This window comes from Drosophila yakuba, chromosome X (assembly GCF_016746365.2).
Source record: "Drosophila yakuba strain Tai18E2 chromosome X, Prin_Dyak_Tai18E2_2.1, whole genome shotgun sequence".
NCBI classification, from domain to species: domain Eukaryota; kingdom Metazoa; phylum Arthropoda; class Insecta; order Diptera; family Drosophilidae; genus Drosophila; species Drosophila yakuba.
Genome location: NC_052526.2, coordinates 8644960 through 8662562, shown reverse-complemented (window position 1 = coordinate 8662562; position 17603 = coordinate 8644960). Strand labels below are relative to the sequence as shown.

The 17603-nt window shown below is 38.4% G+C and overlaps 1 long non-coding RNA gene across 2 annotated transcripts; it reads right to left on the bottom strand.

Moving 5' to 3' along the window:
• Positions 1 to 13276: 13276 nt before the first annotated feature.
• On the bottom strand, positions 13277 to 16847 carry LOC26535860. 2 transcript variants are annotated; one of them, XR_001453812.3, is made up of 3 exons: positions 15961 to 16406; positions 15000 to 15894; positions 13277 to 13887 (listed from the first exon to the last, which is right to left on the bottom strand). It is a non-coding gene; the product is annotated as an uncharacterized LOC26535860 (long non-coding RNA). The 2 variants fall into 2 exon arrangements; XR_006245257.1 differs by lacking the exon at positions 13277 to 13887 and having other exon boundaries at positions 15667 to 15894; positions 15961 to 16847.
• Positions 16848 to 17603: the final 756 nt, after the last annotated feature.

Genomic DNA, 17603 nt, shown 5'->3' with positions numbered 1-17603 from the left:
GTGCACATTTAATAGCGTTTCGTACAGGGTTTGATTAAACAGAAAGCAGTAGCATTATTTGCGAAAAGTAGGCCGAGATTTCTATGCATTTTCCAAACGAATGTCTGAAGGGAAAATAGCAATCATTATGATAAAATAAAAGCTAGCTATGTTCCAAAGAGGTACTGCTATTCAAAAAAGATATAAAGCAACGGGGCGTATGCGTGACGTAAAATCACAGAGTAAATTACTACAATTGCATCGATAATGTTCCTATTTCCATTTATGTAAGTGTAGGATAATATAATATTGTGGAGAGTATAGAACATAAAATCTGAAATCGCTTTCTTATTACCTGTAATGATTTTTGGACTCCAGGGTAATCAATCATTGCAAATGGCTTGGAAAATGGCAAGTTCCGACTGAAATTAAAGTGCTTTATGCTATCCAGAAGGAAAAGCGTTTTGCAAATATTCAAAAATCAATTCGTCTCGACTATTAGCTTAATCATGAAATTTCCGATAATACATTGAACATCATCATATACCACACCGAGATGCTCGGTTTATGGTGAGTGAAAACAATGCAATTTCAAAGCTAACAAAACCAACAAAAGGACCTCGGCAGCAAGTTAATTAAGCAGAAGACAAATGAGAATAAAGTGCACAATTGTTAAACAGCAGTTGTTGCAGCAAAGGCCATTACAATTAATATCCATCACTCGTGCGTAGCGATAACATTGGGGAATATACTCGTATATACAATTGTTTGTATGTATATACAATATGCATATATGTATGTATATGCGCATAGTGTTAGCACCCGAGTCCATTCAATCGGTTTAAGCCACAAAGGGGCAAAAACAATGAGCGCAGGAACAATCTATCCACACATCTGCCCATCCATCCATCCATCTATCTATCCATCTATCATAGTCAGAATCGTCTTCTTCATTAATGCAATATTTGTTCGATCCACTACTTATTATAAAATAATCAAAATTCGACAAATTTTGCATTGTTTATTGCCTCCATTATTATTACGTGCCAAAAGCAGCAGCAGCAACAGCCACCTCAACCTCAACCGAGCCCAAAAAGTATGGGCGAAAATCCATTGAATGCGTGTCGACGACCACGCGGCGTATACGCGATGTTGGCTGCCTATTTGAATGCCTCTCTAATGCGTTATGCAAAACTGTCCATTGTGGTGCACCCTGGCCGACTGTTATTGTTGCTGTCGTCGCTGGGTTGCTGGGTTGCTGGGTTGCTGGGTTGTCGGGTTGCAACAGACAAAGCACACAAAACAGACAAAACAGGGACATCAGGTACACGTACACACACCACCTGAGTGTGTGAGCACGCGGGAATATGTGAGCAAACAAAGAAATATGCTCGTCCATTGAGCCAAACGGCGGCAGCAACAAAACCAAGCAGTTCCAGTTTTTGGTTGCCAAAAAAAAAAAACAAAAAAGAATATTGTTTAAGCTCCTTCTTGGAAGAGTGAAAATCGTAGTAAAGTTCATCATTTTAGAAGCACCATTTAGACAAGCAGTTACCAATTTTGAGAGCAGTTGAAATTCCTATGAAAATTCAAAGTTACGGAAAATGAATCAACGAACTTTAATAGGTTGGATATTTATACTTAATTAACACTATTCTAATTCTATTGTGCTAGCTGACATTTAAAGTGAAATTATAAAATTATAAGTAAAATAGCTGAAAGTATTAGGTCAAATTAAAAGGAAATTATGAATAATAAAGAATAATAAGTACTAAATACTAAATAATACTAAATACTAAATAATACTAAATACTAAATAATACTAAGTACTAAAAAAAATACTAAGTACTAAATACTAAATAATACTAAATACTTAATACTAGAAATACTAAATAATACCAAAATATAGGTGCCCTCCTCTGCGCTTCTCAAAAGTCCTACATAAGCAAACCACTTTTTCGATGTTTTAAAAGAAAAAAATACTAAATGTGAGTGAGATGTGCAGTGATTTAATGTGGCAGCAGAGGATACCAACAATGTGATTTCGACCTACTGGAGGAAGTGCCTGAGCGAGCTATTTTCCAGGAGCTACAACCAACTCTCAGCTCTGACGTGGAAGAGGGGAAGAGAGGAGAGCTTAAGGAAAGGGGTGAGTACCTGAGCGAAAATGGAGAGGGACGCTTAAGTTTTTGACTTTTGGCTGCGGCTGCTTGTTTTTTTTTATTATTTAATCAAATATGGCAAAGAAATATTAAAAATTTTAACAATGCATATAATATAATGTATAAAAAAGAAATGTATATTTCGTGTTGTTTAAATTTCTGTAAAAAGAATGTAAAAAAGGAGGCTATCTAAAGATTTTGGGCATAATCTGTTTCGTTTATCAGTAATTATGTTACCACAGACACTCGAGTGTCTACCAGAAACCCGAATGTTTACGAGACATAAATGAGTGTGTTTTTGATCAGAACATTCAAAATATTGGTCCAAATATGGAATGGCATACCTCGTTAAATTCGTAATTAAATTTCCAATCGAACTGTGTTTTCAAAAATGTTTTCTATGTCGTTCCAATTTTTTGCAAATTTTGATGATGTTACCCCTTACAAAAAATGCGAAAATCTGGCCAAAAATTATTTTAAGAAAGTCGGTCAAAAAGTGATATATTTAGTTAGTATTGGTAATTAGGAGTACAAAAATGTAATTCTTTTAACTTTCTGACCATTTTTAGCCAAGTTATACCAAAAACACCAATAGTAAATATTACATTTTTGCCGAAAATCGTTTTTTCTTTTTTTACGTAATTAATTATCAGTATTCTTATCACAACATTTGAAATATTGTTCCGAATATGGAATGTGATACCCCGTTGAGTTCGTAATTAGATTTCCAATTAAACTGTGTTTTCAGAAAAAAATTAAATTTTTTTCACATTTTTTACAATTTATGATGATGATTTTTTAATTATTGCGAAATGCCGAAAATCGTTTTTCTGTTTTTTGCGACTATAAATATCAGTATTTTGATCAGAACATTTGAAATATTGGTCCGAATATGGAATGTGATACCCCGTTGAGTTCGTAATTAGATTTCCAATTAAACTGTGTTTTTAAAAAAAAAAAAAATTATTATATTTTTTTCACATTTTTGCTCTGACGTGGAAAGAGCTTGTGGAAAGGGGTGATTACCTGGTGTCTACCAGACACCCGGGTGCTTACGATACATAAATGAGATGAGTGGAAAATCTCATTTTGGCCATTTGCCTTTTTCTGCCTGTTTGTTCTCTACTGGTTCTCTAGTGCAAATAGGAATTTAAAAAAATACCATTGCATAAACACAGGCGACGGCCACAGACGCCGCCAACGTCCTGCCATTTAGCTACCAACGGATGTTATGGTCGAGTGAGTGACAGGGGGCGTGGCCCGGTCGAGCTGTGAGTAAAGGGGGGGTGGCGGGGGGACAGCGCCTAGTTTCATTTTTAATTTATTGATGATTTTATCAACGGCCAATAACAAACCACAATTGCAGCAACCAGCACCGCCGGCCAACAACAACAACAGCAACAACGACCGACAATGGCAAACAAAATAGCATGGCTAAAATGCTAAACGAACAAAGCAGCAGCAATAATAGCCGCACAACAACACGAAAATCACGAAAATATACACGCAATTTGTCTTATTTTTGCAACCGGTAATCGTATGTTTCTTGGCTACTTGCTATTTGTTACAGAATTATACACGGACTTTAGGATCTTTAGCAACTGCTTTTTTTTGTAATGATATATTCTTAAATCAGTTTTAAAAAGAAGGAACTACATATTACTACATCTTTAAAAAAGATATGTAAATTAATAGTTGAGATAGTCACAAAATGTATGCAAAAAAATCAAGTGTAGTTAATTTTTTAGTAACAGTAACTTGTAAGATTAAGTAATCAAGGACACTTTACAGGGTATCAATCTGTCGATATTCTGCAAAAGCAACCTTTCTAAATCTATATTCTTTCTTTACTTTTATTTCGGTGTGTTGAAACGTTTTTGAGAAATTTGCGTTGATTTGTAAAACGCGTCAGGTGCGGAAATGACGCCTTTTTCGGTGTATATGTCCATGGGGGTGTGGCAGTTGGGCGGCGAAAGTGGTGGTTGGCAAGGGGAGTGAAGGGGAGGGCAAACGGTGTCGGCCATTTGCAATAAATGCCAAATGCCCCAAAAGCAGGCGAGAGCAGCGAACGTCATCAGCGGCAATCGGCTCAACGGCTCCATGTGAAACCTGAACTCAACTGCAGTGCTTACAAATGCAAATTGAAACATGATAATTGGTCTCACCTGTGTGTAAATGGTTTCGCTGAGTGCGTGTGTGTGTGTGTGAAAAATCTCTGCACTGCAAATAAAACCACTAAAAAAAAAAACCGTATGCACCCACTAAAATGCTCTGCTCTGTTCTTATGATGCTAACAATAAAAACAAGACACTACACTTCTTACCAGAAATTTACCCATTTTAAGTTTGCTTTATTTTTAATTATTTTTCAGCGATTGCCAGTCAGCGAAACAACAAAAAAAAGTGACGTTAGAAATTGGTGTTTACAAATTCCTTTGAATTAAAATCTTCTAAGCATTAAAGTAAACAATATTTAATTGCACATTTTATGCGCACATCTATGCGTATGCAAGCACTGCAAAAATATTTTAAGCATTCAAATAATGGAAAGTATAACATTTTCAAGCTCTACTTACTATATAAAATATATATTTATTTTAAAATGATATAATTTATAGATAATCGTTCATAGAAACGTTGGCATCGAATAATAATTTTTTAAACTTACTTAACTCCTTCAAAAGACGCTAAACTCGTTACAGAAATTCAATTAAATATATAATTTATCAAATTACAATTATACAATATAAGTTCTTGCCCATTTCGTGCAGTGTATAGCGAGCTTGTATGCTTGCATGCCGCACATGCATATGTTTATGGGATTGTGAACGGTTGCGGGGCGTGTGAGCGCAGATTAATTCACTCAACTGTAAAACCGCTCATTGCTGTTACATTTACGCAGCGGCGCGTTCTGCGGTCAGCGGCGTTGGCCAGGACATGCCACGCCCCATTCGACGTTAATAAGTGGGCGTACAGTCGAGTGGCAGAGACTCAGAGACTCGTAGCAGATCACATCGCATTTGATTGAATTGAATTGGATTGAATTGCAGTGGATCCGTTGGTGCCAAGTCGAAGTTTTAGTTCTTAGTTCTTAGAATTTATTGGTATGGTTTTTTGTATAAACATTTTGTAAGGTGCAAGTAATTATATAGATATAGGAAGCTCTTTTCCAATTATCCAAAAATAGTAAATTCCTCGTCACTCTCGTTGCAGTTTCTTGCTCGAAAGCCGCTGCGAGCATAATGTGTTCGCCAATTGATATTTCTGCTAATTGCAATTGCGTTGATTCAATGCAACATGCAACGTGCAACGTGCTATGTGCAACATGCAATGTGCAATGTGCAATGTGCAATATGCATTCAGCCATTCAGCCATTTGCAACTAGGTCCCGCAAAAGCAGCTAAGTCCATGTGCGATGCAATTCTGCCGCCTGCTGACCAATTATGGTCACTTGGACGCGCCACATGACCACCTCCATACTCTACCTCCATTCTCTCCCAACTGCCAACTGGCATTTTCGCCATCCGAGTTCCAATACCCAAGCGCACAGGCTGAACTCTGACCTCTCCGCTCGAGTGCAACTTTGCCACAGTTCACAGTTCATTTTAGCTCGGTTCAATGCAGTTCAGGGCCAAATCCCAAAAGGCTCTAGTTGGCGAACACATTATGCAACAGCCGGTTTCGATTTCGAAAGCTAAGGTTTTTATACGCAAGATCTTGCATTTTTGTACATTAAAGCCGAACAAATTGGAAAAGAAACTGAATTATTTCAAAAATATATATATTTCACATTTACTTATGTGTAATATGATTAATTTCCCCCCTTTCTTGTTAGATAATTATTTGCATAGTAAATTAAAAAAATATTAAGATTGCATACTTTCAATTTTCTACTCAAAAATACATGTTTAACTACATTACACTTAATGTTGCGCATACGCCATGTTGCACTGCAGTGCACTGGCTATAAATGTTCTTCAAGAAGTTGGAAAAGTGTAATTGGAATCGAAATAGTAGACTTTAGTGTGCAGTGCTTAAGTTGATCACTAATTTGTGACTACTTAATCAAAGTACATACTGTTATATTATTTTTGGAATATTGTTTGTGGCATAAAGCGCTCTGTCAATTTAGTCAAGCGCCGCAGTTTGGCGCTGTTTTGCTTTCAACGAGCGTTTGGCATTTTCATTCCATACCATTCCATTCTATTCAATACCCCGCCTGCCATTTAATTGTGATTAAAACCAGCAGCTATATTTCAATTTACAATTTCGTGGGGGCGGCAAACGAGCTGACGAAAAACTTCTCCCGTGTCAAAGTGCGACATTCAGAGTTGCTACTTACCACTTTGCAATTGTTTTTCGGTATCACGTCGGAAGCTTCTTTAAACATGATCCCACTTCTGTGTCCTCGGCTTCCATTAAGACCTAAGCTGCCTGGCTACCAGTTCTCCGGCTTCCAGGTCACCCAAATCCGCCCAGATCCCAGACACATGCCAAAAAATGGAGGCACTGCCAAAAAAACATTAAAGATTTGTTTGCTAAGCTATGGCTTTCTATGTTGATATGATATATATATATATATATATATAGAAAATCATTATAAATTTAATTAAGCAAAGTACATACAAAGTACATTAATTAAGCATTAGATAAAGCTCCCTTTTAATTTCTAGATATTAGTCATAGTTGTTACTCAACTTGTTTTCAGTGTAATCAGCAGAAATGTAAATGGCTGGCATATTGGCCCATTGGATTCTCAAAAGTGCTCACTACCTTTACATTTACCTTTGCCAGTTGGTTATGTTGGTTATGTTGGCCTCGCAGCTCAGCCGTTCAAATGTTTGCCACCATATGCATAAAGTATACTTGCCACAATCCAAAGGATACGCAAAAAGGACAAGGAGTCCTCCCTCTAATAAGCTGCCGTGCCGAAACCTACAGCCTGTTTGCCGCTAATTGTTCCCACAGACTGCGGCGCCTCCCCCATTTCCAACTGCCTTGATAATTTTTAAACATACTCTCAGACATTTGCGTGCGTTTTTCGTTTGAAGCGCCAACTCCGCCGACATTGTCGCTTGTAGGCGAACTAATTACATTTTCGTTTTCAATTAGAACAAAGCGAAGTGAATCGCGTTTTTCCAGCTCTTCACAGTCACAAGAGGATGGGCTTTTTGGTTTGGAAGTTCAGGGTTTTTCAGATACGTATTCAAATCTACAACAGGAACTACTAAATGCAGGAAACTCACATTTAATAAAACCATAAAAATGATACCAAACGGATATATGTATAAATCCATTTTATATATTTAAAATCTTGCTATACTGTGTATAATGGAAACACATTCAATGGCTCAGCATGCAAGTTGGCAAAATTTGCCTCAATACAAAACTAAATGTTTTCCGTATCTACGTTTTGCATAGATTTTTTATTTTTATTTTTTTTTTTGCTTTAAAAGCTATGTTGTTTGCCTGGGTAGCAGGCCTAAATAAAAATTTCATTTGCCAAAGTTCAAATGTATTTGCTAATATGTTGGACTTCAACTTTGTCGGCCAGCAATTGTAATGCTCTTTCAAGAGTAAATAAATAAAACTTGTACTCACTTTTGCATCTTTCTCGATGGCAATTATAATTAAATTTCGTTCCAATCGTTGCATTATGCTGCTCCTGATGAACGAGACTGGTTGGCAAATGGAGGTAACTTCGTTAGGCCAATGGTATCCAAAGTCCAATGTGGCCACTGGCCAACTCGATTCCATCGACTGCCCCTAAATGTATGCATTAAAAATTTGTTAACCGACCGATTTCCCCAACGGGACCCGAATCAATTGTTTGCCTAATGCAATTTACTCTGCACCAGATGCAGATGCGGATGCGGATGCGAATGGGGATGCGGATGCGGATGTGCAAGGAGATGGAGATGAAGATGGGGATAGAGATGGAGATGCTACTGCTGCTACTGTTTGAGCCAAGGTAATCAACAATCAAAACCCAAAGCCGTTGGCCGTGTGGGCGTGGCCAACCGCGCCCCTTTTATTTGGTGGTGAAGGGGGGGGGGAGGGGGGAAGGGGGATCAAGGCAGTGGGGTGATGTCACCGCTCGTTTGGGTCACTCTTGATGACGACAATTTGCATGTCAAGTCCATTAGGAGCATGTTATCATCCATCCCAACACCCCCCACCACCCTCCCCTCCCGGCAACCCTTGCAGCACCATCCCTTTTGGAGCCACCGCTGGAGCTACGATTCTTCCCACTTCTTCTTCGTCTGCCTCTGGAATCTTTTTTTTTCCCCCAGCTGCATTTTGCACTACGTTCTTCGCTCGAGAGCTCCTTCTTTTTTTGGCTTGTTAAGCGCAATTAGTCGGTATTGACCATTCCCTCACAAATACTCGCACACCCACACACACGCGCACACTCACAGTTGCGGTCACGAAAATAGTAGTAACTAACCTATTATTAATGTTCATTTATATATAAAGCTTACAATGTATTTGCAATGGCTCTGATACAAAAGTTTGTATAAACTGCGAATTTTAAGAAAGTTTGTTTAATATAAAAATGGTTTTAAAAATATATGTTTTTAGAACAGCTATTTTATTGATTTAAGATTAAAGTATAGCTAATACTTAACATAATGCAAAGGTAAATATTAAACAGAAATCTCTGCCATAATTATGCGCCTCATTGTAAACGGAGTTTGTGGATGCATCATTGATGTGGCATTGATGGTGGGCTGCCCTGATGTTCTAGATGTTTCATTTTTGCCACTTTGCAATTTTTTTTTTTTTTGCCCCACCTCGCCACGCCCCTCCACGCCTCGGCAGCCACTGTTTTCAATCAACAAATTAAAACAACAACATGGACAAGCTTGTTGTTGCTGGCAGCACATACACTTTGTTTATTAAAATCCGCACAGTTTTTTGACGCAAGTGTGCGAAGAATTAGGCAGCAAAAGCAAAATGCTCTTTACTCACACAATATTTGACTTTGCATTTTTATTTAACAGCAGTGATGAAAACTACAGCACGATAAATGGCGAGAATTAATTTGTTTCTACTTATAAATCGGTTAAAAAGTAAGCACCGACATCTCTTGAGAATGCGTTTCTTTCTGTCTACAGTTTTATTTTTCTTTTAAGTAATTACCTTTGCAATGTAATTTAAATGAAACCCCAGAACTACACTTCCAGATAAACGAACTAAACTTCCACCAGCTGAGTAAGGGGTAAGTGATAGTCGGGCAACCGCGTTGTCTCTTGTTCTTTTTCCAGTGCTTTGTTCTATTTGTCTTACCAACCGTTTGTCAACATATTTTGATATATTTTTCCGACAAGCACCGTGATAATATTGCATTTTGCCACAAAGATGCGGCTGCCGATTTCGTTTAAATTTTATCCTTGCCACCAGAGAACTGCAGCAAGCCACCGGCACCCTAAGTGTACCCGCTAAACACCGGGAGTCTCCGCACCCGGGTGTTTGGAGACACCCTAAATTTAGCAATGACAAACACCCGGGTGTTTTGCCACCAGGGTGTTTTTTGTACTTGCACAAAAAACACCCGGGTGTCTGCTGTGCAAAGAAGTTTAGAGTGGGTGACGCGCAAGCAAGGAACGGCCGCAGGTACTTTTCTGTATGCATAAAAATTGTATGGGTGGAAGCGAGACACGGTCCAAAAAATTTAGGGTGAATGGAAACACCCAAGAAAAAGGTCGTGCACATGTTTTTGCGTTTTGATGTATCTAATGTCTTAACAAAAAACAAACTTACATATGTATTATTAAATAATATATTATGTATATTATTAAATAGTATTTATGGTATACTTAATTAACACAATTATATTTCTATTGTTTTTTTTTATCATTTTAAAAAGAAAAATTATACATACAAAGTTAAATATGGTAATTAAATATTAAAAATTTTAACAAAGCAAATAATATAAGATATAAAAAAGAAATGTCTATTTCGTGTTGGTTAAATTTCTGTAAATAGAATGCATAGTTCTACAGATTTTTGGCATAATATATTTCGTTTTTCAGTACTTAATGTACTTTTCTTTTTCGTATGTTACCTACCACAGGCACTCAAATGTCTACCAGACACCCGGGTGTTCACCAAAACACCCGGGTGTTTACCAAAACACCCGAGTGTTTACCAAGACACCCGGGTGTTTCCGAGAAAAAGGCACTTGCCTTTTTCTGCATGTTTGCCTTCTCTACCCTTCGTTATGAGTGGCGAGTGTGATTGGTACCCGCGACGTAGGGTGCCGCATTGATTCGGGTGCGCAGGCACCAGGGTGTTTGCAGACACCCGAATATTTTGACCGGGTGTTTGTATGTACCCGCGAAAACCGGTGTGAGTGGCACCCGCACTCAAAATTGTTGAGTGTGATCAGGGTGGCAAAAAATGCCACTCTTGCAGTTCTCTGCTTGCCACGTTTTATGGCTGCAAGAAGAGGTGGCACTTAATTGCTCCGTGATAGATCGTTGGAAGGTGAAGATTTTTTGGCCGATTGCCAGTGGCTTGAATGTTTGGCGCCGTTGCATACCACACTTTTCAGAATTGTTGTATGCAATTTTCGGCTAAATATTTTATGATTTATTTGCGTGCTGCACTTAACAGCCAGGACACCAGGACATGACAGGACGTACTGTCCTGTCCACTTTTTGGTCTTTTGACCGATACTCCGGCTCGTCTGTGTGTGCAAAAATATACTGATATTCAAAGATACATACATATATACATAGTTGAACATGGGTGTTGTTTCCTGTATTCTGCCCATGTGTGTGTGTGTGTATGCGTGTTGACGCATTTAACAAATTGGCTAAGCAAATTTCCCATTGATTTGCCAGGCACTCAAAATGCAAACCCCAAAGAAGAGCAGTGGAAGGAAATGGGCAAATGATTTAGGATAAAATATTTTACTGTCAAATTCAATCAAGCTGGCAATATGTGAAATCCAACTATGCCCAACAAACACATCCATGCGTATTGTGTGCCGGCGTATTAATGAGTAGCTCGAAGTGCATAAAATGTTCGCAATTTGCGGCACATTTGGGATAACAATGCAAAAGGCATTTATTATTGAATCGTTTGGGGGATTGCCGAAACACTCGTACATCGTATGTACATACATATATACATATATGCTTGTTTACGAAAGACCTTAATCTACAATGGAGCATTCCGATGGAGGCGGCGGTCCAGCAAGGGGGCGTGGTCGAGCTGTGGAGGAGACAGATAAGTGAATTATATGGTCGGTTTACAGCATCTGATTTACCCACTTTAAGGGCAGCTGAACATTTTCGATTGTAGCAACAAATATACAGCTTAATGCACAATTTAAAAACATATTAAAATATTTCAAATAATTTTGGAATTCAAATGGCTTCAAACATGCTAAAAAATTATTTTAAAAAAATTTTAACAAATTGCATAAGTTGCTTAAGTAATAGTTCCAGCAAAAGAGCTAAAAACTTAACAAAAATATGAGAAAAAAAAAACAATAAGTGACAACGGGGACAATTATAAGTGCGAATGAATAAAAAGGCAATTAAAAGTTTTACGAACTGCAACAGAAAGAAGTTGCAATGTATTAACATTAATCAGTCAGCTCTTTCGTCTTGCACATTGTTAAAAACAAAAAATGAAAATGCACATAAATAATACAATTAAACGGGCAATTTGTGGCAAGTGCCCACTTATGACAGGCTTCATTTTCGCTGATCTGACCTGTCATCGCAGCGATTTTCCCAGCGGCAGTGGAAAACCTTTCGAAATATGACTCAACCTTGAAAGCTCTCGATTCAAAATGTATTGTGACGGAAAGTAAGTTCCGTTTCCAATTAGGGTTAATTACCCACTGCAGCCCATATATCAGCACGTAATTTCACTTAATTATAATTCATGTGCTTATTGTTTACTGTTCTTAAGAAAGTTTCGAGTTCTTCAACATTAAATAGAAATTTTATTGAATTAGTCAGACGTTAGGAAGAGTAATAGAAGCTATTAGATTTGTCTAAAACTAATTAATAGTACAAATACTCATAATATAAAATTACATTGCCTTATTTCGTTAAGGTTTCACTCCTTTCACCTGGTAACTGAAAAGGGTATATGCCATTTTACTTTTTACTAGACCATCAAACAGCCGTCAGCAACTGCGCCCAATCGCAGCTAATCAAAAACCAGTCGTGACCCAAGACGCCGTCTACAAAAAATAGAAAAAAAAAGGTTTCACGGCCAAAGGGACTGAAGAAGATAAGTGGGAGAAGTGAACGGACTAAATGATACCTCTTATTATAGTACTATTTATAAGGAGAAAAAATGGTTTCCAAGTATAAATATTAATTAAATTAAATGTATACTCCCATATAAAAATACATTCTAGAATAGAATAAATTATAGATATGGATAATAGATATTTCTATAAAATCAATCTGATAAACTGCTTGTCCCAATAAGCACAAATAGTTCAATTAAATTTTTTGTTTAAAATTAAAAAATGTAGCTACCCCACGGATGCGTATCAAGTTCATGTGCTAGTCATAAATTCAACTTTTTTCGTTTTCTATGCGACGTTTCATTAAAAATTTAGCTTAAGCCACCTTTGCCAGCAGTTCGCCATTCGTGGGGTTGTCGTCCCAGTCATGTACCCATATTCCCATATTCCAGCCGGCACTTTTTGGAGGCTGTAAAGTGCGTTTGTTGGCGTTACTTTATGGCCGGAACGCATGTAAACACGTGGCCACGTGGCGATGGGGCTACTCGCCAATCCGGAATCCACGGATAAGGGATGGGGCCTGGGGATGGCAAATGGAAGATGAGAGATGTAGACAAGAGGAGGTGGACGACAACGAGTACGAAGACGGAGAAGAAGATGGTGATGATGGTGGGGGAAACGGAGGACGGTGTGTTGTCCCAGCTGCTTCGCAACACCAACGCGTAATGATTGTCCTTGCCACATACACAGGGAGAAAAGAGCAGTGGTAAGGCAGTTTTAAATTGATTTTTATCAGGAATGCAACGAGAACTAGTACTTTTCCTACTTTGGTTTATTTAGAAACATTTGTTTATATCTGATATAATTATTTCTTATGATGTACAAATACCTCAAGAATAGTTAGGGACTACAAAGCTTAATAAAATTATTTTATAAATATATAAATATAATTTTTTTGCCCAGTGCATGAAGAAACAGAGTGAGGCTCGCATAAAATTCATGCACTTCGACAACGCCGCCTCATACATTTTTATGACGCACAGTCATATTTATAAAGTCGCCGGGAATCGGGTGCCACTTAGCCAAGTCTGCTGCTGTCGCACAGCGATGCGTATCAAGTCCGCCATCAGGATAAATTAGGCAAAGGATGGGCACTAAATGTATGTATGTACAGATGGGTATCACCTACAGTCAAGGACAACGGAAAACTTGTCGAAGGACTGCATTAATTGTGCTTATATATTTGATGTCATTCGCTCATTGTCCCGTCCGGAACTTTGCCACCCGGTTCATTAACGTTAGTAGCCTGACATTCTGGCATTCTGGCATTCAAGCATCCTGACGTCCTGGCATTCTGGCATCCTGGCATTCTGGCATCCTGGCATCCATGTCCTTATCGTCATCGGCTCAATTGAATTAATGCGCCCAATTGCATATGGAAATGCCGTAAGAATGTATGGGTGTTTGCCGTCTGCATTATGCGGCAACGTATAGTGATTACGTTATGATGTGCGTGGCTTAAGAAGAGCTGAAAAAAAATGTATGTATAAAAATATCCAGGACATTTGCTGCTTGGCGCACTATTTACGCCATGCAATCAGGATGAGCTTGAGCTCAAGTCAACGGACTTTCGTTAAACACTCGACAATTGTGGCAATATAAAAGTCATGGGGCGTGTAAATGAGGGGAAAGTAAAACGGAAATCAAAATGGCATACAAGGTTAATATCTTGTTGAATGGGCAATGGACTTGTGTATTACATTTTTTTTATTTTTGCTTAACACGAGCACATAACTCTAAGCTTATAAGAATATAATTTTGAAAATGATTGTGCAGATTCTATCTACGAATTTCCACCGGCAAACGTGAGTGCGCTTACTTTAGTTTCAAGCCGTGTAAATCGCCACATTTTTTCTCGAAGGCACAGACAAAAGCCAACAATGAAAACTAAAAAACCGAAACTAGAATAAATAAATAAAGGAAACATATGAAATACAAAATACAAAATACCAGCGATATTTCAAAAAAAAAAAACAAAAGAAAAACCAAGCACATACGTGAGACACCGAGCGTATTTTTGGGGCGAAAAAAGAAAAGGCAAACAGCCGTTTGAAAAAATATATATAAATCGAGCAACGAAATCTCAGCCATTACTTGGCATTATTGAAGTAAACGAATTTTCACAAAATGCAAGCCATTCGAAGCCGAAGAAGCAAGGCAAATGTCTTTAAAATCGAGCAATTTGAAAACGAGATTAAAACCAAGTTGGCAGACAGAAGGCACAAAGTGGCGAGTGGAAGGCACAAGGATGCCAGGATGCCAGGATACGAAGGGCAGGACACAGGACAGAGGGCACAGGACACGGATATGTTGCACGTCCTTGGGCAGTGTCAATAAAGCGCAACAAAGAGCTCGGCCAAGAGCAAGTCGTGTCAATATTTTGACTGTGTTCTTAGCCTTGGCTCTTCTATGTCTCTGACCAAGTATTGTATCGAAACTAGTACACTGCACGAAAAAATCATGGCACAAAATTACCAACTGTTATCCACTAGTTTTGCTCTTTTGTGTTACAGTAAAATGCCCAATTAATATGTACTCTAATTAACTAATTGGTTTTTCTGCATTTTTCTTTTTCCTTACATGGGGAAAATCTTTTGCAGTGCATCTGGGGAGCGCTGCCTTTCCTCGCCGAAGGTGGCCATGCGCGTCCAGCGTCGGGAATATTGATGCCCCTGGAGCGTGCCACTGGGAATGCCATGTGCCAGTTGACCATGTCGCAACCAAAAAAAAAAAAAAAAAAAAAAATTAGTATAGAAGGCGTAGGGAGAAAATGGTGACTAAAAGGACTCCCTTTGGCCATGGGCCAGGATCCATCTTCGGCGGACTGGGAAAGGACGAGGGATGACATAAATTAGCGGCAGGCTGGTCTCCTACACTCGCTCGCACTCATGGCCAAAAAGTTCTGCGGCTAGCTGCCTCATATTGCGGCACGCAGTTTATCATTGTGTCGGGTCAGCGTTTGACCCCCAGACCTCAGACCTTTAGAGCCCCAGAGCCCCAGTGTCCCGACCCCTGACACCCGATCTCCAGATGCCCAGATCCTCTCGGCGGCGCAACGTAACATAACCCACCAGCGACGACTGCTGCTGTTGCACATCACGTGACTTGCCAGCCAAATGAAATTCTTGGCGGCGCCACATGGCGCAAAACGCTTCCGTAATTGAGTTGCCCTCACATTTGTGTGCATGCAATCACTTAATATTCCTGTCTTGAAGATGGTCACTCCGCGCTGCTCAAACACACAATGTTGCGTATTTTCAGGTATTTTACCTAAAACATATATTTATAATTCCAGCAAGCGCTATTCAATCAACATCAAGGTGCATTATGAAAACCAAATTTCCAAGGGGTCGCAATGAAATTTCCAAGTTTTGCAGAACTGCAACGCATTCAATTTATAATTTAAGTGTATCAATAATCCAATTTAGGCGCCATCAAAATTTATTAGTTCAGTCGCAACTAATTTAGAGAAAAACTGTTTGAGAGCATTATTAGCTATTTCGCAAAATTAGTTAATCAATTGCAACTAATGGTTACTTACCATAATCAATATTTTGATAAGCAGCATGATGAGCATGCATTTAATCGAAATTTATCACTGCTAATTCAATTTAGAGATACGCATTTCCATGCCAGTGTCATCGAAATTATCCATTAAATATTCCTTAGTGATAACATTATAACCAGAATTATCTTCTTTTTGATCAACTTTAATGCGCCTTATTTCCAATACCATTTCATTTTCAAGACGCATCCGCTTTTCCGGTGGTTGCATCCTTATCATGGACACACTTCTCTTTTTGATTCGTTTTCGATTCATGGCTTTACTAGGTGGCGAATTAAGATTATTCATTTTTATAGAATAGAAGTTCGCTTGGTGACTTGTTGAATAGTGAAATGTAAGCTCGTTGAGTTTCCTAGGTCTAATGGCAGTATGTAAATATCCATATATAATCGACTAAATCGAGGCCTGCTTATTTATTTATTTACACATAGTTGATAATCAAACCGCAACGCAGCCCCTGAATTTTCACATCCCCTACTCCATCATCATCCGATATTAGTTTTTAATTATGCCACATTTGATTGCATTAACTTGCCCCCGCAGTTGTTTACGCAAATACGTAAAAATACAAAATTAAATAAAACCAACAAAAACACAAAAAAAAAAAAGGCAGTCGTGCAGACGCAAGACGTGAAATGCTATAAACGAAATAATAACCACAAAAATGCAATTTAATACAAATCTAATTCGAGCACATCAAACTGGCCAGCTGTCCGTGTGTAAAATGCCCCCAACTCACAAAATCCGAACCGTTCATGGCGATTTTTAATTGAAAGCGCGACTTTTGGGCTTTCAACCAAACACACACATACACACAGCACACACATACACACACAGCGCACACATACACACACAGCACACACATACACACACATACACACACCCACACAGACAGCAGCATTGGCAACAGCAGCTGCATAAATTTCATTAGTAAACTTTTAATTAGAAAAATTTCAGCATGAATTTAATTAGTGTGGATACACACACACACACGCACACATAGATGGACAGAGAGACAAAGCCAAAAATTAAATTTAATAAAATGAAATGAAAATGAAATGCAGCTAACCCACTGCCAACACCTGACAACTGGCTGACAATACTCGCAGTAATGGCAACGAACAACATTTATCTGGGCTAAAATCAACAAACCGCGTTTTCAAAAACACAATGTTAGTAGCTTAAAATCGAAAATCCTAAAACAGCATCCCAATATATATATCTAATAAATTAAAACATTTTCCGAATTTAAAACATGTTGCTCTAACTTAATAAATGTCATATTTGGTCCTTCGAGCCGAATAACAACCTTAAGCTATTTTGAATAATTTAACTAAATTAATAGGGTAACTAGCCAAATATCAAAGCGCACAAAGTTCGGCAGATTTAAGGGTGCTGCAACGTGTAATTAAACCTTGGCAGATTCGACCAACTAATTGCCCAGGACACGAAGTCGCCATCGCCATCGCAAACGTCACGTTTTGTTGCCAGCAATTATATGGCTAACAAAAGCACACGGACACAAAGAGATCATCGCTGGCCAGGCCAAAATGCACTGGGCAAAATATGCTAATTATGATAAGAGCCTTCAACGCCGGCCATTAGAAATCCACCTAGTT